Source organism: Emydura macquarii, unplaced genomic scaffold (assembly GCF_026122565.2).
Source record: "Emydura macquarii macquarii isolate MOO-44397 ecotype Brisbane River unplaced genomic scaffold, CSIRO-AGI_Emac_v2 contig_2825, whole genome shotgun sequence".
In the NCBI taxonomy this organism is placed as follows: Eukaryota; Metazoa; Chordata; order Testudines; family Chelidae; genus Emydura; species Emydura macquarii.
The window spans coordinates 1,124,749-1,133,312 of NW_027132962.1; the positions used below are offsets into that span (position 1 = coordinate 1,124,749).

Consider the following 8,564-nt stretch of genomic DNA (forward strand, 5'->3'; position numbering starts at 1 on the left):
TGTCTCCCCAGCCATAATTCTCAAGGCACTTTTGCCCATTATTCTCTCCCTCCTGCCACACATCAGTCCTTGAGAGCCAGAGCTCCAAGTATCTGTCTAAGCACTGGAAATCTAGACCATCTGGCATTCAGCCCATAGTTGTTCAAGATACTAGCTCCTCGGATATGGCTCTCAAGTGATGGGGTTCTGAATGCTGTGGTCCAAGCTAGGCACAACTAAGTTTATCATCTATTCATCACATGAACTAGGCAGGATCACCGCTGGAATTTGAGTGAACAGTTCATTTCTGGACTGGGGGAGCTTCAAGCAGAAAAAGAAATGTTTTTTTCTTACCTGTAAATTGGACTTTTACAAGATGCTTCAGAATGCTGCACTCAGCTCATCTTTGAAATCACCTTCTCTGGAATGATCCCTCTACCTGGGAGGACAAAAGAGCGGCCCATCAGCGTTGGACCAGGATGCTTTTCCCAGAATTCCTATTTATAGGTAAAGAACAAAATTTTACTCTCCTAACTGAGCAATGATGTCTTTTGGGACATTGACACTGAAATACAGTTTTGCTGGGATGTTAGGCGAAAGGGGATTTCCCTAAGAGGGAACAAGGGACGGGGAGTGAGTGAGTGGGAGGGGTAGAATGCAGGGAATAAAATCTAGTTTGCACGAGTGATCTATATGTTGCTGGACCAACAGCTGGTATTTGCTAGGCTTTGGTGAGGGAGCACTATAGATTTAATGCTTGCAGACGAAGCAAATTCAACAGAAGCTGTTGGAAGAATGTTAGGCTGGACTAACACGAAAGGCACAGCATGGCAGCAAAAGTGCTGTTTTATTTTTGGTTTGTTTTTTAAACAATGTTTGAGTGTAAGAAGGAAAAAAACCTTTCCACAGCTGCCCCATTTACACATTTGCAATATTCATTATCCGCACTTTGTTCTGTAATAGCAAAAGTGTCACCTCCCTCATACTTCTTTGGGCACTTCTGACGCGTCAGTCAAATGCCCACAGCAAGTTCATTATGAAATGTCTTTTGACAGGAATGGCAGCTGCTGACCCAAAACTATGAAGGCTGTTACGATGAGGACAGTATATGGGGCAAATGCTGAGGTAAAAACAGACATCAGCCTTTACATAATAGTATCCTAGACATTCTTTAATAGATTATTCATTTGGGACATTTTAATTTGTATAGGGTTTGGAGCCATGTTTCTGTTTTTACTATTGTTCCTGCCCAGTGCAAGCATCTCTATAATTATCATTTGCTAATAAGTGGATCCACAGTTCAGAGCAAATGAAGAAGTAAACATTTTATATGGGTTTTCTGTGCATCCTGTTGGCTATGATGTATTTAAATTAACATTATATCTTCAGAAGCTGGCTGTCCAGGGCCACGCTCTGATTGACTGCTGGAGCCTTTTGGTGACATTCATATTTAAGCCCCTTACAAAAGAAATAAGTGAAATTTTTCAGCAATATGTACCTTGATGATCTTCTCCTTTCTATAACAGATATCGAAATACCACTAATCAACATCCTCCTCCCCAGCTTTGAGTACATAATCCCCTGCTGGAATCCCTCCATCTTGGGTACCTTTAGAAAGGCTAAATATTATGCCTCTGGTGAAGCAGGCCACTCTTCCAAGGGGATATACTCAGATAGAAAGCTTTCTGATCCAGTCGAGCAGTGTGGCTAGATGGTTGAACTCCACCTCTCAGCAGCTGGGTCCAGGTGCACTTCTCTGCTGGTGAGGGAGACAAGCTTTTGAGCCACAGGACTGGAAGAAGAGCTCTGTGCAAGCTCGAAAGCTTGTCTCTCTCACCAACAGCAGCTGGTCCAATAAAAGACATTCCCTCACCCACCTTGTCTCACCTACAACAATGGTCTTGCTTGAATATGATGGCAAGTGAACGAGCCTCTCACCTCTAGAACTGGCCCCTGTGAGGTTGAGGTTGACACATGCTGGGGAGAAGAGGGGGAGGAAAGCTCATGTTGCTGGAGCCCTGCTGAACCTCTTCTTGCATGGGTTAATAGAGAGCATCCTCTCCAGGGCTGACAATATAGTACCTTTGGCCCACAGTAAATCCATCAGGAGAATTATTTTAACATGTTTTGCTTAACAGTTTAAAACACCCAATAGTCGTTGCTGGGAGAGCATAAAGACAGCCCAGGGCTTGTTTTCATGACCCATTACTGTGTCAAGCGGTTGCAGGCATTCAGATAACCACAACACAAGGTATATTATTATTTAAACGGTAAAACACATCCTGTCATGCCTTCATGCTGGTACACATTAAAAAGGTATTGGCAGAGCTATGACAGTAGATGTAAAATATTTAATGTCAAAGCAAAGAAAATCTTAGCACCTCTATTGTGTTTATTTTAAACTAGTTGAGAGCCGTATACTTATCTGTGGCACCATTTACAACATCCCCATGCTTAAAAGCAAGTAAGTGGCAATTAAGGACATTATAAGTTTTTATGTTGCCCATTTGATAAATAAACACATTCTTCATATCAAGTACAGAAAAATGCATCTTTAATTACAACACAACAGTCTTCGTTATTAGCAGATTTGTAAATTGACAGTAGAATTTTCTGGTAATGTAGTTACAATTACTCTTCCTTAAGAATAATGTAGTGAATTTAATTTAATAGGAAAAGATACAACATTGTCAATTTATATTAAAATGATGCATGCATGTATGATTTCCATTTGAAGATGCTCGATATGTATCATTAAGATATAGCTATAGAGGGACAGATCCTCAGCCAATGTAAGTCAGTTGCACTCCACTGACTTCAATAGAGAAATATCGATTTATACAAGATACAGATCTGGCTCATAATTTGTATGTGTCTGTTTGTTTGTTTGTGTTTTTCTCCGCTAAAAGGGCTTAGTGCTGTTTGTGTTTTGAAATTACTGAGGAAAGAATAACATTTATTTGGGTCAGAATTAAGGTTATTTTGTTGTAATGTAATATACCTTTTTTTAGCTGATCTGAATTATGAGCTTGTTTATTGCATAGCCAGGTGAGATTTGTGATGTTCTTGAATTAATCATTTCTTTGCTTTTTAAGTGCCTGAGTTTTGTATGTTTGAATGTACTGTCGCTGCCCAACCTTATATAGTTTTACAAACAAAAGATTATTTTTTTAAATTTTATTTTTGAAATGTTTGAAGGTTTTTTTTATTTATATCTTTTTTTTCTGTTTAGAAGGTAAATGAAGGGATGGTTTAAAAAAATTAAATAAGAGGGTTAAAGGAATCACAATATTATGAAATTAAAGAAACAAGCAGTGTTGGCCAAGCCATAAATGCAGCCTTCACCCATCTTCCTCTAGCAGCTTTGAAACTGTAGAAAGCAAATACTGACCTCCTTTGTAGAGCACTTTGAGAGCTACTGATGTAAAGCTCTGTATAGGCACAAGATATTATTATTTATACATTGTCCACAAGTAACATGTCATTGTAATATATTTGCTTTGGTCATGGAAAAGATCTGTTGATCAGAGTGCAAAACCTTCCCTTTGTATCTTTGCATTAGTCAGTTAATGAATTTACTGATGTTTGGGACTGTGATAGACTATATTATCCACTGTTTTTTTATTTTTAGCACCAACTTCGATTGTTAGATAACTGTGGCCAGCATTCAAATGAAAGCAATTAAAAACTACATATTATAATTCCTGTTCTTGAAAACTGCCTGTTGCATGAGCCAATGTGGAAAATCCAATTTAATCTTTCTATCTAGCTATCTAATCGGTGTTTATCAAGCACTGTACTGTACAAGGGTTAGAAAACCACAAAGAGACTGCCTGGAAGTAGTCAGTAAAACCAGCTTATCTTTTGAATTTTGTGACGGAATATGCTTTTATTGGCCTGACAAAGGACACATTAGACACTTTGCAAATATTTAAAAAAGAAGTGATTCTGGAAGTGTTTTTGTGTCTGTTTCTGCAAACGTTTCAGAATGTGTTCCAAACAAAGCCCAAAGCATAAGTATTTCCCCCTCTCTGAGCTACAAAGAGATCAGATTTAACTTTGTGGGCCAGATCTTCAGTGGGACTGAATCGATATAGCTCCATTGATTACAATGAGCTGGGACTGCAGAACTCTATAAACACAGGCCTCTCCAACTTAGACCTTGATGCTGCACTGACTTACTCATATAGCTTTACGCACTGAGCAGAAGACCTGTGTACATGCTCAACTTTAATCATGTGAGCAAATCCCACTGATTTTAATAAGACTGCTCACAGTGAATAAGGTGAAGCATGTGTGTAAGTCTGGGCAGAATCCGGGCCTTACTTATGTGCCTGACTTTACTCAGGCAAGTGGTCCCATTGAAATCCATTGGACTGCTCATATGAATAAAATTAAGCATGCACTTCAGAGTCTGCAGATCGGGACCTTACATGTTAGTTCTAAAAAGATCCTTGTGCTCTACCAGTCAACGGAAGACAAAATGCTGTCTCACACATTTAGCACCCAGTCCTGCTCCCACTGAAGTCAATAACAAAAACCCCTCATTTACATCAATGAGATCACAAACGGGCCCCAAAATCTCACTGAAGGGACAGCAGGAACTGACCCCAAACTATCCACAACAAAAATGATTAACAAATGTGCTTAATTACAGTCTGTGCTCTTCAAAAGTTTCCTTAAATGTGTGTTTGAGGAGACTAGTAAAGAGCTATTTTTGAGCTAGGAAAAGAGAGAAAACAGACAGCAGCAGAACTAGCTGGAAAATACTAATTATGTTTCTCAGGAAATTCTGAAATTGTTTCCTAAATTTCCATTGCATTTTTTTTTCAGTTTTTAAAACAAATCAAAACCAACCAAATAAAAAAACATTGATAAAAAATGTCAGTTCTCAAAAGCAGTTTTCTGAACAGATTTTCAGCTTCTGTTAAAACAAAGAATGAACCCCAAACAACAGCTTTGGTTTTCAAAAAAACCCTTTTTTGTTGGAAAAATGTTGTGATGATAACATTTTGAGTAGCTCTAGACAGAAATCAAAATTTCACATCAGGGTAATTTTTCAATTACTTCCAACTCAAAGCAGTTTCATCCCTTTCCTTTAAACCCTGGCAAAGATATTCTACTTTTTCCTTCAGAGTACAACTGGCCAACTTCAGGTCAAACCAATTTTCTGCGGCAAATTTATATAGGTACTAAAACAGGGCTTTACAATGGAAAATGCTTGCAACCTTTGGTCCCAACACTACTGCATCTCTATAATGTATGTAAATCCCTCAGACTAGATAGGAAGATAAATAATAAAGAGTATTTGTCACATCAGTGGGAATATATATGTGTTTCTCTTTCGACTAGGCATAGCATTTCCAATTTGCAGCTAAGATTTGATTTACAGATGCTAATGTTGCTTTGAAATTCATATTTTCTAGATGTAACACTTCTAAAAATAATTCTGTAAATTGTAAGTCTCCGACAGAGAGCCAACACAATGGAAAAGCTAATCATCTAGGTTAACTCCTCTGTTTTAGGCTCCAGTCCAGAAAAATTCTTCTGTCAACCTAGCCATGTCCACACCAGCGGTAAAGTCAACCTAACTACAGTGCTCAGGGCATAGCATTTTTTCACAGCCCTGAGTTATGTAGCTAAATCAATCATTTTTTAAGCACAGACCAAGCCTTAGATGGGGATTGTGGTAACACCACAAGTGACCTGAAATTTTCCTGTTCTGTTAAACATAGTATGAAGGACTTTCCTTTTGCTGCAGCCCCAGTATGCAACTGTGCCAGCATAAGGGGGCTGTAAAAAGAGTTAACTCAGGATATGTCTTCATTGCAGCTCTGAGCGTGCTTCCCAGCTTGGGAGACAGAGACATGCTAGCTCTACAGGATCTAGCATTCTATAAATGGTAGCGTGACCATGGCCTCATGGGTGGCAAACCTGCCCAATCCCTGTACACCCTGGCTGCTTTTTAGTGCACTATCTTGAGGAGAGCTAGTGTGTGTCTACCTGTGCCGGGAAGCACCCTCCAGCTGCGATGTAAACATACCCTCAGTCTCTTCAGGTCTCAGGCCTGGTCTACACTGACAGGCAAATCCGGCGGCAGTAGCTTGCGTAATTTATGTCAACTTCCTAAATTCCTTTCTGCGTGCCGTCTCCATTACAGTGTGCCGACAGGAAATGCGTACCCGTCGATGCAGTGCTACGCTTTTTGGGGAGTTGGTTTTATGAAATCAACTTCCAGGTTGATTGAGTGGGTCTTCACTTCTGCTCAGTCAATCCGTATGAATCAATCTGACAGCAGCGAATTTGCCACCGTCAGTGAAGACATACTCCCAGTTATGCTCGTGTTAATGACATCAGAATCTGGTCTACTTCTTCTCCATGGGGGACGTTTACAAAAGAAAACAGAAGTTATCTTGAATGTATCTGGAAAATGTATTATTATATGCAGCTATGCTGTCTAATCTCTTCCAGAAATCAACACTGTTTCTTCAGTAGCTGAAGACTGATGGGCCAGATTTAGTAGTGATGTTATTGATGACAAAGTGGATGATAAGATGGTCAGAAAACTTTTGTAAGTGGTCAACTTTGGCATTCAGTGGTTGTGCAAAATAACTGTTTTTACTGTCCATGCTAAAGGGGAGGAAAAGGTTGGAGCAGCAGGAAAATGAACTAACAGCCATGTGTAAAATATAGCAGCTTTCCCCTACCCATCTACCTTAGCTTACACTCTTGTGTTAATTACTTCCCTGTTACATTGCGCTCTTATGTGTCCATGGCAGGTCTTACACAACACCAAACGCCAAACGGATGCAAGTTACATGATTCCACTAACCTGCATTTTCTGACAAGATTACTCCCGATGACTGATGTACACCAGTATGTCCCTGCTGAATTTGGCCAAGTAGCTTTGACTAGCGATACACCTGGTTACTCTAGAGTTCAAAAATATCCCAGCTATAATTGCAATGAAGTCAGTGGACCAAATTCTGCAACGGTTTACATTCCATACAATCCCTGAAGAATAATCAGGTCAGCACAGAATTTGGCCCAATGGAGTTACGTCAGAGATGACTGTGGCTCCAGGTCTAAATTTACCCTAGACTGACCTACTAAGCACTAAAGGCCAGATCTTTAAAGGAATGTAGACACCTAAAAAGGCAGATAGATGCGTAGTGTGATTTTTCAAAAGCACCTGTATGCCTAAATCTCATAGGAGTTTGCCACCTAGAGAGATTTTGCAAATTCCTCTACCTGCCTTTCTGCTTCTTTAGGTGCCTAAAAATTTCTTTAAGATCTGGCCCTAAACTATAAGTGTGAATCCCCCCCCCCCCCCAAAAAAATCCATTCACAGAGTTGTAAAGTGGAACATATGTTCAAAACCTTTACTACACTGCCAGATTCATAATTTTAAGGAAGCAAGAAAGAAGTGCATGCAATCAGTTGTCCTTTTTCACTGTGCTTTTGGGGAATAAAGGCTTGGCCCAGGACAAACTGGGAGCGTAACCTGCAAAAGGAGTTTTGTTCTGAGTCAGCTTCAAGTTTTATCTAAGCACAAACTTTGCAGTCAAGCAAGCTCCATGCATTCTGTAATCCTCTGCTCTGCAGTAGCTTTAACAGGCAAAGCAGTGTTATTAAGGCACCGAATTTATCACAACACATAAGCAAATGCTACAAATCATCAAAGGTCTCTAAAATAGTACCTTGACAGAAATATGAAAACACCAAGGCTTTTGAGACTTGGTTTGAATGGTCTGACTTCTCTCCCTTCCCTCTTCCCCAGAATCATTCACCCATCTCTAATAAGAAAAATGCAGTGTGTGCAAGTTATCGTGGCACTGTGACTCAACCTCTTGTCATGTTGCACTATTATGTTGACTGTTCTGCTCTTGGAGAGTGTAAGATAAAATCCCAGAAGCGCTGTTCTGGTTCAAGCAACCACAAAAGCAATTCCCTTTGATGGCATTGGGAAAAGAGATTATACAGAGATGGGCATCTCAGAACTAATCAGCAAGTTTGACTTAAAGGGAACTGCATGGAGGAAAGCCAGAAGCATATTGCAAACCTAACTTTTCCCAGATTTAGTTAATGTTTCTTTGGCCTGGTTTTGGACTGCAGAAAGAAAAGAGTTGCAAAATTTTATTCTCAAAAATGGGATATATTCAGTGGCAATAACCATGCATGAGAGTGGGATAGAGTGGAATGGAGATACTGGGTCCAATTATTTAAAATACTTTTTTGTGGCATTTAAACCATGCCAGTAAAATGTATTTACTCTCATTAAGATATGTTCTTCTCCTTCCTCTCCTCAGCTGGATGTCTCCCTCCACCCTAACCCCCCACGTCCCACTGGTTTCTAAGGTATGTATCTGAATACTTCATAACACCCCTGTGAGGTAGGAAAGTACTATCATCCCCATTTTAAAGATGGGAGAACTGAGGCATAGGGAGACTAAGGGCTTCTCTACATGGGAGATTTTTCCAGATATACAGGTATAATTATACTGATATACTTATTTAGACTTAAAATAATGAAGATGCCTATCTAAAGCTCTAGGTGTCCTGACATAATTAATCATACAGTAAAT

General features: G+C 39.6%; 1 long non-coding RNA gene across 1 annotated transcript; it reads left to right on the forward strand.

Moving 5' to 3' along the window:
• Positions 1–1,056: 1,056 nt before the first annotated feature.
• Positions 1,057–8,326, forward strand: LOC137166289 (uncharacterized). Its single transcript, XR_010923630.1, has 3 exons — positions 1,057–1,104; positions 6,451–6,550; positions 8,289–8,326. It is a non-coding gene; the product is annotated as an uncharacterized lncRNA (long non-coding RNA).
• Positions 8,327–8,564: the final 238 nt, after the last annotated feature.